Raw genomic sequence first — 17,389 nt, forward strand, 5'->3', positions numbered from 1 at the left:
TCTTTGCCCCGCTCGGGCGCTTTTCCTCCAGGCAGCCAAGCCGCTGTGGTGCGCTTTGGCTACCTGGGAGTGAAAGGGAAAGGAGATTCTCTCTCTCTCTACCCCCCACAGGCTTTCTCTTCCCTTCCCCCCATTTGGGAAACGAGTAGAGGTATTGAAATTTAAAGGAGATTTTGAAAGACCACTGCTGAAGGATGCTAATAGGAGTTGGAAGACAGACGCATTAGGAAGAGGGAATTTCCCACGGAAAGCTTTGTAATGAGCTAACGAGATGCGTTCCTCCACCCCACCTTTGGAGGGGAGGGGAAAACAGAGCTTGAATTACGCATTTAATTTCCCCTGCGTTCGTTCCCTAATGGGAAAAGCTGATGGGTCTCGATAGAATCGGGATTTCTGGTTTCGCGGTTTAACGTTGTGCGCGCTCCCCTGCTTGCAGACCCCGCAGCTACTCCCACCGCTCATCCTCTCGCCGGTCTTGGCGACTGCGTCTCCCTCCTGCTGTTGGCGCGTTGCTTCGGGCAGGTACTGCAAGGTTCTCGGGGCTCTGGATTCCAAGTCAGTGGTTCACTGACATCTCAGGGAGACGGAGAGAGGAGAGACACATGGGTGTGGTAGTGATGAGAGTCAGGGTGGAAGCCCGGGTTGGCTCATAAGAATTCAAAATATGAGGACTCTGCTGTAGGGATTTGAATTTTGAAAAAGGGAAAGAGTGATTTTGGTTTCTTTCTAGACACCCCCTCTTACAAATTTTGTTTCTGTTTTTGGCTTCTAGTATATATCTGGAAACTCTCCTGCTTTATCATAAATCAACTTAGTTTGTTTTTATTGGAAGCTGTCAGAGAGCTGTCAAATCTTAACAAAATGAGGGACCATAATGATTTCTCCTATTTGAAGCATACAATGAAGTTAGGGTTGATGAACTCTACCCACTTCAGAGGAATTTGATGTCTCCCTCTCTCCCCATCCTCCTCTTACCTTCAACAGAAGCAATTATACAGTCTTATTTGTCATTGTAGACTCCTGACAATCCTGGCTGCACAACTATAGATGGGACTAGCTTTCAAGCAGCTTCTGCGTGAATCGAGGTTAACCTTGTGTTTTTTGGTTACAGCTAGACTCACATCACTGAAATATTAAGAGATAGTTGAATGACAACTGGATTAGTGACCTCATCATTTTATTAGAGAAGAAAGAATTTTGAGGGTCCTATCAGTTATACATAAATGATCCTCTTCTCTCTAATCTTCTAACTAAAGATGATTATGTAAGTCGCTAGATTCCTGGGCAAACTGAAAGACTTTCCCAGCTGGAGCTTTAGTTGGAGTGCATGGTACGGTGCAGTGGAGGACCACACCCAGAAGATGGTGAATGTCAACATATCGAGGCTGAGGTGACCTAAGGAGCTGCCCTCTTGGCAGCTGGGAAGGGGTCTGAAGAGAGGAGAGGGCTGGGGTTCAAAGTCTATCTGCACAGACTTCTTTTTTTCCTTCTACCAAGGGTACTGAGGAGCTGCCACCCAACCCCTAGCCTTTGAGGATCCCATGGTGAAAAACATCTATCTGGCTATTAATCATACTAAGAAGTCTAGAGAAATACACTGAGCCATTACAGCTTGGTATGTTCTAATTGTATGTAAACACTTAGACATTTTTAAAAGTAGAATAGTACAGATATAACTTAAGCTCCTTTTGCATTTTCTCTGATCCCATTCATCTGCCATCATACCTAGAAGTAAACACTTTACTTATCTGGTGCATATCATTCCTATACATAATGTTTTTAAACTTTTACCATACGTATTTATCTCCCTGAACAATATGTAGAGTGCTTTGTCTTTAACACAATACATAAGTGGTGTCATGTTCTTTCATTTTGCACCTTGCAATTTACTTAGTATTATAATTTTGAAATGTATGTATCCAGCTACATAAAGTCCTAGTTATTTTATTATAACTACTGCATTGTATTTCATTTCATAAATATGCCAAAATATATTCATTAATTCTTTGATGTATGGATCTATAGATTGTTTCCAGGGTTGTTGATATTTCCCTTAAAAAAGTACAATCTTGTACCTGTCTTTTAGCTATTCTTGCTCATATACTGAAGAGTAGAATTTCTGGACCATAGGAAATGCTTGTCTTCAGCTTTACCAGGTATTTTCTGTTATTCTTAAAATGATGGTACCAATTCATAAGTCTCCTCCCCCTAGAAAATCTCTAGGAAAACTAGAGATTTTCCCTAGTTCCACATCCCTAACAACTCTTCAAGACCCCTCTCTTTATGAATAGGAATATGATAGTCAGACAACACAAGTCTTTTGTCACTGAGTTTAATGTTCCACTATATAACTCCACCTTCTACACCTCACACCCCCCAAAATGTTTAGTTTAATATAACATTTCAAAAATTACAGAATATGCTGGCTTTGTCTTCTGGCAGGATGGCTTAAAATTAATTATCTGTGCCAGTAAAATGTGCTTAGGATAGATATTAACAGGCAATTAGGAAATTTTTTTGCCATGAAGCCCTCAAACTGTGAATGGTATTCAAGTTATTAGTAAATATTGGAACTCTGCATTCATATGTCTACGTGCAGACCCAGTGTACAGTGTATAAATTTCACCTAATTTAAACTCCTATTTACACTTGTAGCTTTTGTTTCTTTCCCTCAAACACACCTGTTCTCAGAGCAAGTTGAGCCCTAAATGTCAGACATTTGTCTAATATTTGTTCACATTTCAGTAAGAATACTGCAGCTCTGAATGTAGTGAGGGGTAAACAGCTGTTCCTCTGAGACAATAGTGTAAACAATGCCGTCTTCTGGGGGCATTCTGCCAGCAAGTATTTATTAGCAGTAGAATATTAATCACTATAAAAACTGTTTTCAGCCAGATTGATATTTACCTATTGAAATTCTTTTGTAAAGCTTTTAGTCTGATAAATCCACTGTCCAAATGGTGAAGTAGAAGCTGAGTAAACTCCCTTTTCTCCCCCATGTTTCTCCATATAGAAAAAATAACTCATCTTTGCAGAGCACTCTGCTTTGAAGAGGCTTAAAAGTTCTGCATGGATGAAGCAGGTTGAACACTAACAGAAAATGGGGAAAAAATGGATAATTTTGAAACCCAAAAATGTCTATATTTTCAAGATGACAAATCTGACCATCTCCTCAAGACAAACTTCTATTTGAAATCCTAAGAAAAAAGAAATGAAATGGATAGGATGGCATTTCATTGTTTCTTTTCTTTGATTTTCCCTTGAGCACTTCCACTTATTTTTCCCTGTGAGACAGAAGGGAAAGAATCATTCATCAAATGGAATCTTTGCATTGGAATATTCAACAAGTGGTTCATCTCACTGATTTTATAATTCTCTTGTGAGGCATATAGAAGGCACGTTTGGTCATCTCCATTTTATTGATGGGATACTAAGAGGAGACGGATATTGACATGATAAATGTCACACAGAATTAATGGCTGCAACCCATAGGGGCACAGAAAATGAAGGTTTCCTCCCTCCCCCATTCTATTTCTTTTCTCTTTAGAAAGCTTACTGGTAAAAGTCACTATGACATATGGACACCTGGAATGTATTGAAGAAAAATCCACATATCATCACAGTAGGCTACTTTATTTTTAATATCAGTTCTTTTGGATTATTTTGACTTCTCATGTTATGGTTTGTGGTAAGGACTAAAGGCTAACATCTGTTGCCACCCAAATCTTCAAAATAGAGTTTTTCAAAATATTGATGTGGCAGAAAGCCAATTATTTTTCTTTTCATTCTTTCTTGTGTCATATTTTTTTTAATTTTTGGTTCCTCCTTAATAGTATGTTGCCAGTAATATGATACAGAGTGTAGGAAATAGAAAAAAAATTATCTGCTTCCACAGAGTTAGGTATTATTTAGAAAACTAAGATGTAAACACATGAAAAAGTTAACAATACAAATTAGCATGTGACTATGTCTCAAATCTCTGAGATTACAAATGCTATGTGAGTTTTTAAGTTGACAAAGATTGCTTCCTCTGGGAAAGCTAAGTTGCCCTTGGCATAATGAATAGGTTCTTTGTCTCCTTGGAAGTAGGGGAATTTGAGCCACCCTGGACCTTAAAGGTTGCTTATCAGATGAGGTCAGGTCAGGTATATCTGCATAACAGGAAAGTCAAGTCTTAGAATCATGAAGGCAGAATTCTACTTTTGCAGAAGAGTGTTCAGATTAAGACCCATTAACTTTAGCCACATATGGAGAAAAACCTACTTCAGCTTCTCCCTACTTCTCTCCCCATCTCTTCTAGTTCTCACTTAAGCCCTATCTTGTCACAATACTTATCCTTGACATCAAAAATAGTTATCTTCTGTCATCTGCCTCCTGCCAGTACGAGGGCCTTTTCTGTTAGAGGCCTTTGCCGGGTGTGCATGCTACTCAGCTGGGAAGATGCTGTGCTGTTGCATATACTGCTCTTTCCTCTTTCCCTGGACTTTTTGTTCCACTGGCAAATGTTCAAGTCCAAACTCCACTAACAATTCTCTCTTTCCCTAACTCAGTAATTTCTCAAGAGTAGTTTCCTGAAGAATATTTAACTTTGAGTTTTCAGTACACATAGTAGGTTTTCAAGGAACGGTTGATGTCTGATAATGTTAGCTATAAAAAGTCTTTGTCAGTTCTTTCAGGGGTTATAGCGATCCCCCAATCCACTCTTTGCACCAGAATGCAGAGGCTCCTTTAAGGACATTTATCCTTATTTACCTTAAAATCAAGATGTCAACTATATAAAAAAAAAATTCACTGAAAATGCAGTTTAGGATTAATATCCTGATAGTTTATTTTCCTAGTCACATGTTTCTCCAACATTTAGATTTATTTCTCAGAAGGAATTTACCCTCTAAAGTATCTAAGTAATTGCATTGGTACAAATCTAGCCATGCCACATCCAGAAACATATGTCGAAAATCATGTTTCTTTTTCATTTATTTCTGCCCTGTCTAAAAGAATTGCTGTCTATAATCACGAAGAAGTCATTTTGATATATATAGCATTTCAGGAGAAACTTGTTTGGAATAATTAAATGAAAATAATTCTGAGCTTAAAATAGGAAATTCTAAGTATTAGCCTTGCCTTTGAAGCTTACTATTACAAGGCCTGGAGTATATACTTGGTTTCTTTGAGATTCCATTTCCATACCTGTGAATTGTGAATTATGATAATCCCTGGCTTTGGTATTTGTGCATATTCAAAGGAATCATACATTTAAAAATACTTTTGTTATACAGACACAAGTTGTAAATGCTATGTCCTAGCCTGAAGAAGACAATTTATTCAGTCCATAATCACAGGATTTCTAATGCATTTTATTTGCCAGTTCAAGTAAAAATAAGTGCAAACATCTGTAAATATTACTCATTCTAGTGGAAACCTGCATGATTTATTACTCAAAATAATCACAGTAATTTAATTAACTCAACATTAACTTATTGAGCAACACTAATGTGCCTAGCCTTGTCTATTTTTTTTTTTTTTTTTTTTTCTAAATAGATGTCATCAATGACCTGGTCCTATCTGAAGTTTTTTATACTTTCCACAATTTCTAGCTGGGAAGTTGACATGTACAACAAACACAAGGAGTGCTTATAGGAGAGGAACAATTTAATCCTATATTTTTCAAGTCCATCCAAGTGGCAGACATTGAGGTCCTGGTCAACAGCCAATTCCAACTTTTTCCTTGATTCCAAAGCAGGCTGGTAAAGAAATCACAATTGGAGTAAGCCTACCGTAGCAATTGCATACCCCTTTGAGAGTGATTATCTGATGCTCGCCGTGTGACTCAGTTCTGACCAAAAAGACTCAAGAGGAAAAAGAGATCTTCTTAGGAAAAGAGAGAAGAGTGGGAATAAAAAGGCCATTGCTACTGTAGTTTTCCCCATAGCATGGACAATATCTTGTGAGGGGATGAGGTTTGTAATAACAATAGCCAATTTAGGAACCTAAACAGTTGGCCAAGACTACAAGATGAGAAAAAACAAAGATGGACATTTCCTGAATCTTTATCACAACATTAAATTATTTCTACTCAAGAACCATAAATATCTTTACTCTTTAAGCTACTACTTGTTAAGTCCTCTAGAAGAAAATAAAACAGTGTTCATTAAGTATCAACCTGCAGTAGGCATTTGACTTTGTTTTCTCTTTTAGAATTCATGGCAAAATTCTGAAGTCAGTATCATTAGCTACATTTGGCATATAAAGGTATTTTTTAAACTCCTGAAATTTAAGTAACGTTGTCGAAAACACAAAGCTATTATTTAGAAGTGCAAGGATCTGAACCTGTGTTTTCTGATACCAGATTTTTGGTTTATCACGTCATTGCTCAGTGCCACAGCTGTTCACAAATGAAATACATCTACTAAATCTGTGTTTGTAGAGTATGTATGTGTGTCTGTGAATTAATCTGATCATTTGAGCCCATATATGATTGACAATTTGACTTCTATAAAAATTATTTTTAGTGTTACAAAGGCCCTGTTTCTGTCTCTTAGGGAATAGCTTACTTCACAGCCAATGTGTTATTACTCAGTTTGTTAAAGGCAATTAATGAAGAACAGCAGGTATCTGTTCTGTCCTAGGTGCACATCTGATATTTAAGTCAGGCTGACATCTAAACATAAGATCTGTGATAGCCACTACTAGGAAAACTGGTTTACAAAATTTTCCAAGGATATATTTTTCAGGGAATAAATTATTTGGAAGAAGAAAGAGCTGATTTCAAAAGATTATTTTATTATATAACCTAATCCCTAGTATTTATGTCCTTTTATCCCTTTTGAATTTAAATCAGCACACAAAGCACAGTAAAAACATTTATAATTTGCTTTTTATTGGCATTTTTAATAAGGTGGAAAGAATGTTAGCCTAGAGCCAGCAGGGGGTGTGCTGACTAGTAGGAAGTAAAAAATGCAGAGCAGATTTGAAGCAGCAGTGTGAGAAACTTTGTAGGCTGCTGAATTCTTGTTTATTTGTGGGAAGGTGGAGAGAGGACACAGGAGAAGGCACCAAAACACAAAAACAAATCAAAAACAGAAAAACAAATCTGCTGATGATGTTTTTAAAATCGTTGTTTACAACTGTTGTTACATCTACTAAGAAGTCACATGAGACCTAGAATAATAATTGTTTATAATCCAAAATATTGAATACAAATTATCTTGTTTTAATGTTATTTTTAAAATATGCCACCTGCTTCTTTCAATGGAAAACTTCTCGATTTTAGCCCGGTTAGAGGCACTGCAAATACTAGTTTAATTAGACTTAGGCTGCGCATATTAGTAGATCATGACGTAGCACTGAAAGCAAAAGGCCTTCAAACAGCAGAGAAACTTGCTGTCTAGTAAATATACTGTTATTTTTCTGTTTGCACGAAGGAAAATTTATTTTAAAGGGTTATATATATATATATATATAACCTAATACATCTTTAATTAAAAATTATTAAAATAGGGAGGTTTTCAAAGAGTCAGTTATATGATGTCATTTAAGTGGAGCGTATCTTGACGCAATTTGCACAAGATTTTTTGTAAATCTGGCAATGTGTAACTAGATGCTAGGAGTACACAGTAGCTATGCTCAAGCTTCATGCAATTTAAGAAAGAGGATTGGTATAAAAGGGAAAAAGAAAAACATGACATAGTCAAGAAGACAGTAAACCCTGTCCTACAGGCCCAAACTGGCCGGCTGCTTGCTTTTGTAAGTTCGTAAGCTTGAATGATCACTACATTTTTTAATAGTCGAAAAGAATCATGAAAAGAGTAACATCTGTGACACATGTAAATTACATAAAATTCAATGTTTACTGTCCACCATAAATTGTGTGTGTTTTTTTAACACTACCATGCTAATTTGTTTGTTTTATCTAATCTACGGCTGGTTTTGCACCAATTGTGAAGTTCAGAAATTACCACAGAAACTATGTGATCTGCAGAGAATCCCTGGAACATGGGAGGTGGAGGTTGCGGGAGGCGGAGGTTGCAGTCAGCCTAGATGGAGATGGTACCACTGCACTCCAGCCTAGGCGATAGGATGAGACTCTCTCCGACCAAAAAAAAAAAAAAAAAGATAGAACCCACAAAGCCTAAATTATTTACTATCTGACTCTGCAGAAAGGGTCTGTTGACCTCTGACAGAGTCTAGCAAGTGTATCCTACTAGAACAGGAGACAAGGTATAGAAGAACTATGCAATAGGGGGCATGATGGTTCATTCATCCATTCAGGATTATTATTATTATTTTTATTTTTATCAAGAGCTTTTGATGTGCCAGATACTGTGGGATAAGACTAACAACATTGTCTCTGAAATCTTAGAAAACACAGGCTGTATATGTAGATTTAGCGATGCCTATTAAAGTGGGTTGAAACCATTTCTGCTCACCAAGTTGCATTTGAGACTTCAAATTATTACGCATCCCACTTCCCGTAAAAGTATAGAATAAATGTTATGCTGTGCTTATCATTTCTCTGATATCTTAGGATTACTGATTATCGATCAGCCTTTATTACCTTCCAAAAAAATTCTGACAGCTCAGTATGACTGCATGTTTTTGTGCATACTTATGTTTCAGAATTGTGACATACATTCAAACTTACAGAAAAGTTGCAAAAATCGTATAAAGAACTCCCGTTGTCATTTTACTTCTAGCATTTTTTCTTTTCTCTTTTTTTTTTTTTTTTTTTTTTTTTTTTTTTTTGAGACAGAGTCTCACTCTGTATCCCAGGCTGGAGTGCAGTGGCGCTATCTCGGCTTACTGCAAGCTCCGCCTCCCATGTTCACGCCATTCTCCTGCCTCAGCTTCCCGAGTAGCTGGGACTGCAGGCACCCACCACCACACCTGGCTAATTTTTTTGTATTTTTAGTAGAAACGGGGTTTCACCATGTTAGCCAGCACGGTCTCGATCTCCTGATCTCATGATCCGCCCACCTCGGCCTCCCAAAGTGCTGGGATTACAGGTGTGAGCCACCGCGCCCAGTCGTCACTCCAGTTTTATAGAAGACGCTGAGCCAGAAAAGGGATTTTTGTAATTGCCCAAGTTCACATGGCTAGTGAGAGGAGATAGTCAATTTCAGGCCAACTTCTCTCTAATTTGGAAGCCTTCCTAGAAACTTGAGTGAATGAAGTAATCAGTGAACTTGTATCCAATAAGTGGAAGAACATATAAGAGAGGTAGAATAACAGCACTACATGTAAATGATTTTTTTCTAAAACCTTGTCTCTGAAAGCAAAAGAAATGTAACATGAGATGAAGGGATGTGAAATTGAGAAGGGAAAGAAGTATGCTTTAATTCAAATGGGAAAGAGGCAGCAGGGAGGGAGATGAAGGTGCAAGGGAAAGAGGCATAGGTGTTTTACAGTCACAGAGGGAGTCAAAATCAGAACCATGACAGTGGACACGGATGGTGCATGAGAAGGAATTAAGGATAGAAATAAGTATGTTGTTAAATGGGGAGAAGATGAGATTACAAAGGTCCTGCCAGGCAAATAGCTTCTGTCTTACTGATGACTTACAAAAAATATGGAGCCTGAAAATAATGGAGTCTGGTGCTAAAAAGAAGGGCTTAAATACAAGGAAATGAAAGTTGGAGTAATCCCTCAGAGCCACCGCGCCGGGCCACTTTTAGCATTTTTTAAACATTTTGTCCTATTTTCTTAATATGTATCAATCCGTCTCTCTCTCTCTTTCTCTTTCTCTCTCTCTCGCTCGCTCTCTCTCTCCCCCCACTCCTCCCCTCCTCTGACCAAAAATCTCTAGTTTATCTAGGTCTCCAACTTACCCAATACCTGGATCAACACAACAAAAGCCCAAAAAGTGGACAAACAGAAGGAGAACAACTATGAAGGCTCATGAAAACTCATGATTTAGTAAGTTTTGTCCCTATCAGACAACTAATTACAATTACATTACGTGACAGGGAAAACAACTCCAGTGCACTAGGAATGTGATCACACCTCAAAGAGGACTCCACCTCATCTTGGTGTCAGGAAAGATTCCTAGAAAAAATGACTTATGTTGGTGGGCTGAGAGAGATGGGAGGAGGATGGAGTACTTGCACCTTTAGTTGACTTCGGGATGGAAACAGAATGACGAGAAGGAAGACAACCAGAATTACTGTGACCACCAAGTGGATAGGTGATTTAGCTAAGAGCCAGACCATGTAAGTGTGAAGGGTTTGATATTGTATTTGTTGTTGAAGAAAGAAACCGGTATTGGAGAATTTGTTTGTTTCAAGGAGGGGAGTGGCTAGTGGTTTTATATTTTATAGTTGTTTGCCTCCAAAAGTCAGTCAGGTCATTTCCAATCAGATAAACTAATTCTCATAGATGCGTTAGTAATTACAATGAGATAAGGTGTTGCTTCTCCATTCAACATAAGTTTTTACTTTAGGTGTTTCTAACACTTTACTCAAAGAAGCAATAGCTTATGGATTTGAGATTTGGTCTTCAGAGTATTGGGCACATGCTTTTCATCTCACTTGATGTATATGATATAGAAGGCAAATTATATAAATTATTGTAAAATGGGATGGCAGCAAATCACAAAGTGTTGTGAAAATCAGAGGTGAGGCAAATGAAGTACAATGGCTAGTGCCTGCAGCACTCATTAAATAGTTACTCTTACTGATAATTAGGTGGCACTAAATATGACACCTTAAGACCCAGCAAGTCTTTCTTGGGAATATATTGTTGCCTCTCTCACAGCAAAGCTTTGTAAGTGTAGCAAAATCATAGTCATTTTCTCTATTGAAGATAATTACGGGCAGGGCAAGGTGACTCATGCCTGTAATCACAATACCTTGAGAAGCAGAGGTGGGGGCATCACTTGAAGCCAAGAATCTGGGACCAGCCTGGGCAATATAGCAAGACCTTTTCTATACAAAATAATAATAATAAAAAAAATTAGCCAGGTGACGTGGCACACACTTGTAGTCCCAGCTACTCTGGAGGCTGAGGTAGGAGGATCACTTGAGCACAGGAGCTCTAGGCTGAAGTTAGCTATGATCATGCCACTGCCTTTCAGCCTCAAGAAAGAGGGAGACCCTGTCTCTAAAAAAAGTAACAACAAACAAACAAACAAACAAAAAAATCACATTCCTTTGGGGAAACAAGACATTTAGAATGTGACCAGTGTACATCTTCTGCATGTTTCACATGTGTCTGGCAACTTGTTTCTAGTGGACAATGATGATGCATTTTCTGAAAAATTAATAGCAAGTTTCAGAAACTAAATTGCAATGCCTCACAGTAAAGACCATTTTTTTGTCAATACAACCAAAAGGAATAGGCACAATAAAGCCATAAAAATTTATCGGGGGAAAAGATGGAACATTTATTTATTTAAAGAAGACTTTAGACAAAAAGCAAAATGCTGCAGCTCTGATTTTTGTTAAGTGATTAGAGATGGAGGAAGATCAGAATTGTAGGTGCTGAATTTCAAAGTTTGGTGCTGACTTTACTAGACAAATATTTATCAAAGAAATTCTATATTTATAACTTGCTGACTCTATCCCCACTTCCTATGAATAGCATTCTTTCTTTGGTCTGATATTATTTCTAGTTTAGGAAAATGTATATCTCCTGTGTATAACCCTAGGAAGCATTTGTTTATAGCAGTAATGAGGATGGAGAAACTTCAATTGGTTTCTTAGAAATCTTTTTGCTATACTCTTGGGATTACATATAAAATGTTATTTTCATCTTTTTCTTGTTTGTCAGAACATCTGATTAATCAATTTGAAAATCCATATTCTGGTTGTCTAGCAGATTTTCATTGGGTAAAAATGAAAACTAAATTCAGCATGAGTCTAGGAACTACCAGTGTGCAATTTCAGATTTATGGGATTGAATAGGATTCAATTAGATTTTGGGAAAAGAGTATATATAAATAAAATATGTATCCAATTTAATTTTAATCAAACATTTTATATGGGGGATTTTAATGATTTCAGCTCACCATTTTTGAACCATTTGCATAACTCTATACTGACATTTGTTCTGCTATTAAACAGAAAATAAAGCAAGCCCAGATCAAATGGGTTAGAGGTAAATATGGGAAGATTGTAACATCATTTAATAATGTGTTATAACAAAAAGGAAATCAAAGACGTTGGTAATTCAGTTTAATTCACAGAAGATCACATTTCTCCACTTAGACTGATTTAAGAATGCAGGTTAGTTGACTACTATTAGCAAGACTTGCAATTATGTCAGGCAAGCACATCCTCCTCTGTTCACTTGGGTTATTTATGTATAGCAGTAGATCATGAGGACATGGATAAAGGCATTGCACTTATTTTCTCCTTCAGCAGTTTCCACTGATGTCTCTGATCCTGATACTGAATTACAGAACCCTGAGGATTCTGTATTGTTGTATTTCTAAACCTTTTGCTGTGGGGTTTAGCCTGTGGATAGGAAGAGTCAAACAAGAACAAGTTATACAGTTTCTCTGGCTAGATGATGAACAATACGTGCTTCCTGTCCTTATGATGTTCCCACATGTGGATGGTGAAGCAGGCACCAAGATGACAAAGCTAGAGCAACAAGATTTGGTGAATCCAGAGCTGACAAATAACAGTTCCTCTGGCATGGAAGCAAAGGAGGAAATTCCAGGGAAGGTAAAGGCCCAAACTTGTGACCCTGTGTGCCATGTGCTGGGGAAAATTGAAACCTTCCAATAAACTAGAATGAATGTTGTGTGTATGGGAAGCCTATGGACTCAATGAGAAGAATAATTAGTGGATGTGCCCATGTTGTCTACATTTTAGGTGGGTCAGAAGGAAGGATTGAGTGCAGAAGACAAAATGTTAATCTGAAGTGGGGTCATTTTCATATTTAGGCTTAAACAAGACTATAGACATTACCATTACAGTATAGAAATAAAAAATATGATATTTTTAAGTGTCATAACTTCTAATTATTTGCCATCATATTTTTGGTTTACTCCCTTTCAAATACACTTAAGCATAATTTTAGCCTAGAAGAGAGCAAGACCTAATATTTGGCTAGTTCAGGGAGTGACTTACAAGCAAAGAGGTTCCAAACATGATTTTCCCAATTTCTTACATTTCTAAAGCAACCCAAGTAGAAATACTGGCAAAATATGACTGAATTTTCAAAAAATCAAGTCGCTTCTTTGGAGAGATGTTAAACTCCAGAGATCAATATATAGACCTTTCCACTTTGCTTACAAACTAGATAAAATGTTCTTTTGACCTGAAATGGCTTAGGACAAATTCTTTAACAAAAGAACTGATTAAACACTATTGTCACTAAAGCCTCACAATAGTTAAAACATTTAAAGAGTTCTAAATAGGCTGTGCATTGACGTGTTAAAGGATTATATTGAGCGTCACCATACACACAGGAAAGTGTCCTTCAAAACCTACTACAGGGTATAATGGACCATACATGTTGTTGTTGTGAACAAATTGGCAAGATTCAAGGTTTTCTCTGGATTCTAGCATCTTTACAAAGAGAGTATCTGTTGTTTTATAAAAGCATTTATTTACATCTTTATCAGGCATCCTCCAGTCCCATTGTGCTCAAACATGAGAGGTTAGGGCAATCTGTGTATTGGGGTGGATTTCTCTTCTGAGTCACTCCCAGACTAGGAAAGTGACTCAGAAGAGTCACTGAGTGGGGAAACAGAGAACCAGGGATGCCTCTGTAGCTCTGACCTAACTTAAAGCTCCAGATGGGTCTAACCTTTTCTCACTTTGCAATTTAGACCTGAAAAAAATGAGGCTGAAAGTGGCTCATCTTCCTCCCTTGAAAATGTTCTAAGAAGATGAACCACATTCTGTCCATACTGTCCAAGCCCCCAAACCATACCTTATAGCACAGGGGCTTGTTTCATTAGTACAAGAATAAATTGTCTTTCTTTTGCTAGAAAGCTCACAACTTTAAAACTTACAAAAAATGAATGAATTATAATCTAGAACTTCAGATATCTGTATCGTAATAGCTGGATGTGCTTATGGAGTATGATAATGATCTTTTCCAGCAAAGTCTCACTTTGTACTCCACAAATACATACAATTATTAATTGAAAGTTAAATTAATTAGTTTAAAAAACAATCTGTAGAAATATCAGTGTCTTCTGGGTAGGAAATTATTACATACACATCAACATTTGCCCAAATTTTAATACTTTGTTACCCTATGTCACTTGTGTGAAGTGATTATAGGGAAATTTTTCTAAATACAGAGTTAATCATAAGGAAGTTTTCTTAACTATAGAATCTTAAAAGTGCACACGGATATTCATTGCAATTTTGTTTTTAAAAGTAACAAAACATTGGCTGGATATGGTGGCTTATGCCTGTAATCCCAGAATTTTGGGAGACTGAGGTAGGCAAATCACTTCAGGCCAGAAGTTCGAGACCAGCCTGGCCAACATGGTGAAACCCCCTCTGTACTAAAAATACAAAAAATAGCTGGGCGTGGTGGTAGGTGTCTGTAGTCCCAGGTATGTGTGAGGCTGAGGCATGAGGATTGCTTGAACTAAGGAGGTGGAGGTTGCAGTGAGCCGAGATTGTAGTGAGCCACTGCACTCCACCCTAGGCAACAGAGCAAGACTCCATGTCGAGGAAGGAAGGAAAAAAGAAGGAAGGAAGGAAGGAAGGAAGGAAGGAAGGAAGGAAGGAAGGAAGGAAGGAAGGAAGGAAGGAAGGAAGGAGACAGAGAGAAAGAGAGAGAGAGAAAGAAAGAAAAGAGAAAGAGTAAAAGAAAGAGAAAGGAAAAGAAAGAAGAAAGAGAAGGAAGAAAGAAAAGAGAAGGTAAAAGAGAGAGAAAGAAAAAGAAGAAAGAGAAAGAAAGAAAGAAGAAACAAAGAGAAAGAAAGAAAGAAAGAGAGAAGAAAGAAAGAAAGAAAGAGAAGAAAGAAAGAAAGAAAGAAAGAAAGAAAGAAAGAAAGAAAGAAAGAAAGAGTAACGTAAAAATATATAAATAGTCTCTATTCAATATCACAGGTTGGCCAATAAATTTTGTATGTATGTGAAATGAAATCTTACACAACTGCAGTCATTCATAATTGTGAATAAAATGTAAACTTAAAAATTGTATGACATGCTAAGGGAAACAGCATACAATCTGAATTCAAAATGTAATAAAAATGCATATGCTGTACGTACATGGAAAAATAATAAAATAGAATAAACAAATACCTAAATAAATATGCTAGTATAGAAGCATTGTGGGATTTTTCTTTATTTTTTTTTGTTTAGTGCCATCATATCCATCTTTAAAAAGATAACTTAAAAACGTAGCAATGAAGATCATAGAGGAAAAGAAAGCCACTGATGATGACTAAATGAGTTACAATGTTGACATTCTAATTACCACCAGTTAATGATACGAAGTCAGTTTACAAATTAGATAACCTCTTGTGAGAACTGAGAGGTAGAAGTAGGATTTCATCGCATGTTTCTGGTGAAGAATCTCACAGTAACAATGGGTGGCCAAGGAAGACAGACTATAAGAGAAGAAAAATAGGAAAACCACTAAGGTTGACTTTCTGTTGCGTGTCGGGCACACATGGGTTTGGCTTTGCCTCCTTCATGTGCATTCTAGATTTACTAACAGTGGTGAACGTGAGGTGCTTTACTTGCTGATCAAGTCTGTTGCATATCGCTTCCTCAATTTCCTTCGTCTATAACGTGAGGGAGTTAGCTCAATAATTTAAAGGGCAATCTCAGCTCTTAGCGGTATCTGATATTAATATAGCCCTGGACATAATGCTAAAAGGGTTTAGTAGATTTCATCACAATGAATGCCTTTGACAGAAAAACATGGTAGCTAACTGAAGGTCATGGACCTGTCTTACTGCTATGGAGGAGGAATAATCTGTCTGCATAGTGGATAGAGGGGTTCTCATATAGACAGGGCCAGATGAGGCTGAGGGAAATAACCAGTCTGAAAGTTTCAGAAAAGTGACCTGAAGTCTTGGCAACTCCACTGAGTGTCCTTAGGTAATTTACCTGCCTGCTATTGGCCTCAAATCCCCATGTGCAAGAAGGGTTTAAAAACAGCTTTGTCACCTTTTTTTTTGCAGGGCTTCCTGAATGAAATAATGTGCCTGCAAGTCCTTTAAAAAATACTAGCAGTTAATGAAGTGCTAAATACACAACAGGTTTATTTGTGCTCAATTTCAGCATTTGCTGTAGTGAGATGACTGTCAGTCATTCACTGAAAATTTCAAATGGTATGATCATTTTAAAAAGCAATCCCACGATGTGTATTTGGAGTCCTGAAAACATCACTTAACTTTGACCCAGCAATAGCAATTTCAGGGATCAATTCTAATGAAAGTACACTCGAAACATATCCACGCCAAAGTTGTATTTACATGGAAATAATTTTAAAGACGGGCAAACGCTCAAAAATAGCAGTTTGATTAAGTAAATTAAGACATGACGGAATAGGACAGTCATTAACAATATTTACACAGATGTTACAAATGCTTCTCTATATTAAGAAGAAAATCAAAATATAAAAGCCTAACTCATCTATGCAGTATATGTGCACAGTTGTACAAACTATATACACATAAAATATGTAAGTATTTATCCTCAAGTGATGGAATTTTTCTAGTTTGAATTTTCTATATTATCTATGATTATTATATATTATTTTATAAACAGAAAAATATTTGTCAAAACAAATCGGAAAAGGCCAATTGTCACCAGCTACCAAAAGGCTGAATGGCCAATGTGGTATAGTTACTAAGAGAACTATTGTTCATATCATCTTATTTGTTCCTTTTATAAATGTCACATGTGCATACTGTATTTAAGACATTGTGAGCACAGATTGGTTGATTATTTTTTATTTGCATTTGGGCTATTTTTAAGAGAAGGATAGCCAATAAGAGATTAAAATTCTCAGGACAAGTGGGATACATTAAGATCTAAGATATATTATTTCGGTTTTAAGCAATTGTTTTTTCTTAATGTGTAAAGGAACTGGAAAAGAAAGAGTGTGAACTGAGTGTTCCAAACAACCGCGTTGCCTGTTAAAAAAAATCTAAAAGTATCACAGTGTGAATCAAGAAATAAAAAAAGGAGACAAAATTACCGCATTAAAAACAAAAAAGAGCCTCCATCTGTCTTGCCATTCAACCCCCAACGCTCCAAACAAACAGTGTTATTTTTATTACTTCCTTCAATTAGTCTTTGATAATGTGGTCACCAAATTGTAGTTTGAGGTGTGGTGTTCTTGTCATTTTTGCACTTGGAGGTTTCCCTAAATTCACTCACACTTATCCTTTGCAAATTTCTATTAAGGAAGAAAAAAACAGAACAAAACACTAGCCATGTCCCCCTTCCCCTCAAAGGCCTGCAAT

At 37.0% G+C, this 17,389-nt stretch overlaps 1 long non-coding RNA gene across 1 annotated transcript; it reads left to right on the plus strand.

Moving 5' to 3' along the window:
- The first annotated feature begins 9 nt into the window (after nt 1-9).
- LOC140712659 (uncharacterized) lies at nt 10-15,121 on the plus strand. Its single transcript, XR_012094373.1, has 3 exons — nt 10-518; nt 9,803-9,912; nt 12,179-15,121. It is a non-coding gene; the product is annotated as an uncharacterized lncRNA (long non-coding RNA).
- Nucleotides 15,122-17,389: the final 2,268 nt, after the last annotated feature.

The sequence above is a fragment of the Chlorocebus sabaeus genome, chromosome 10 (assembly GCF_047675955.1).
Source record: "Chlorocebus sabaeus isolate Y175 chromosome 10, mChlSab1.0.hap1, whole genome shotgun sequence".
NCBI classification, from domain to species: Eukaryota; Metazoa; Chordata; class Mammalia; order Primates; family Cercopithecidae; genus Chlorocebus; species Chlorocebus sabaeus.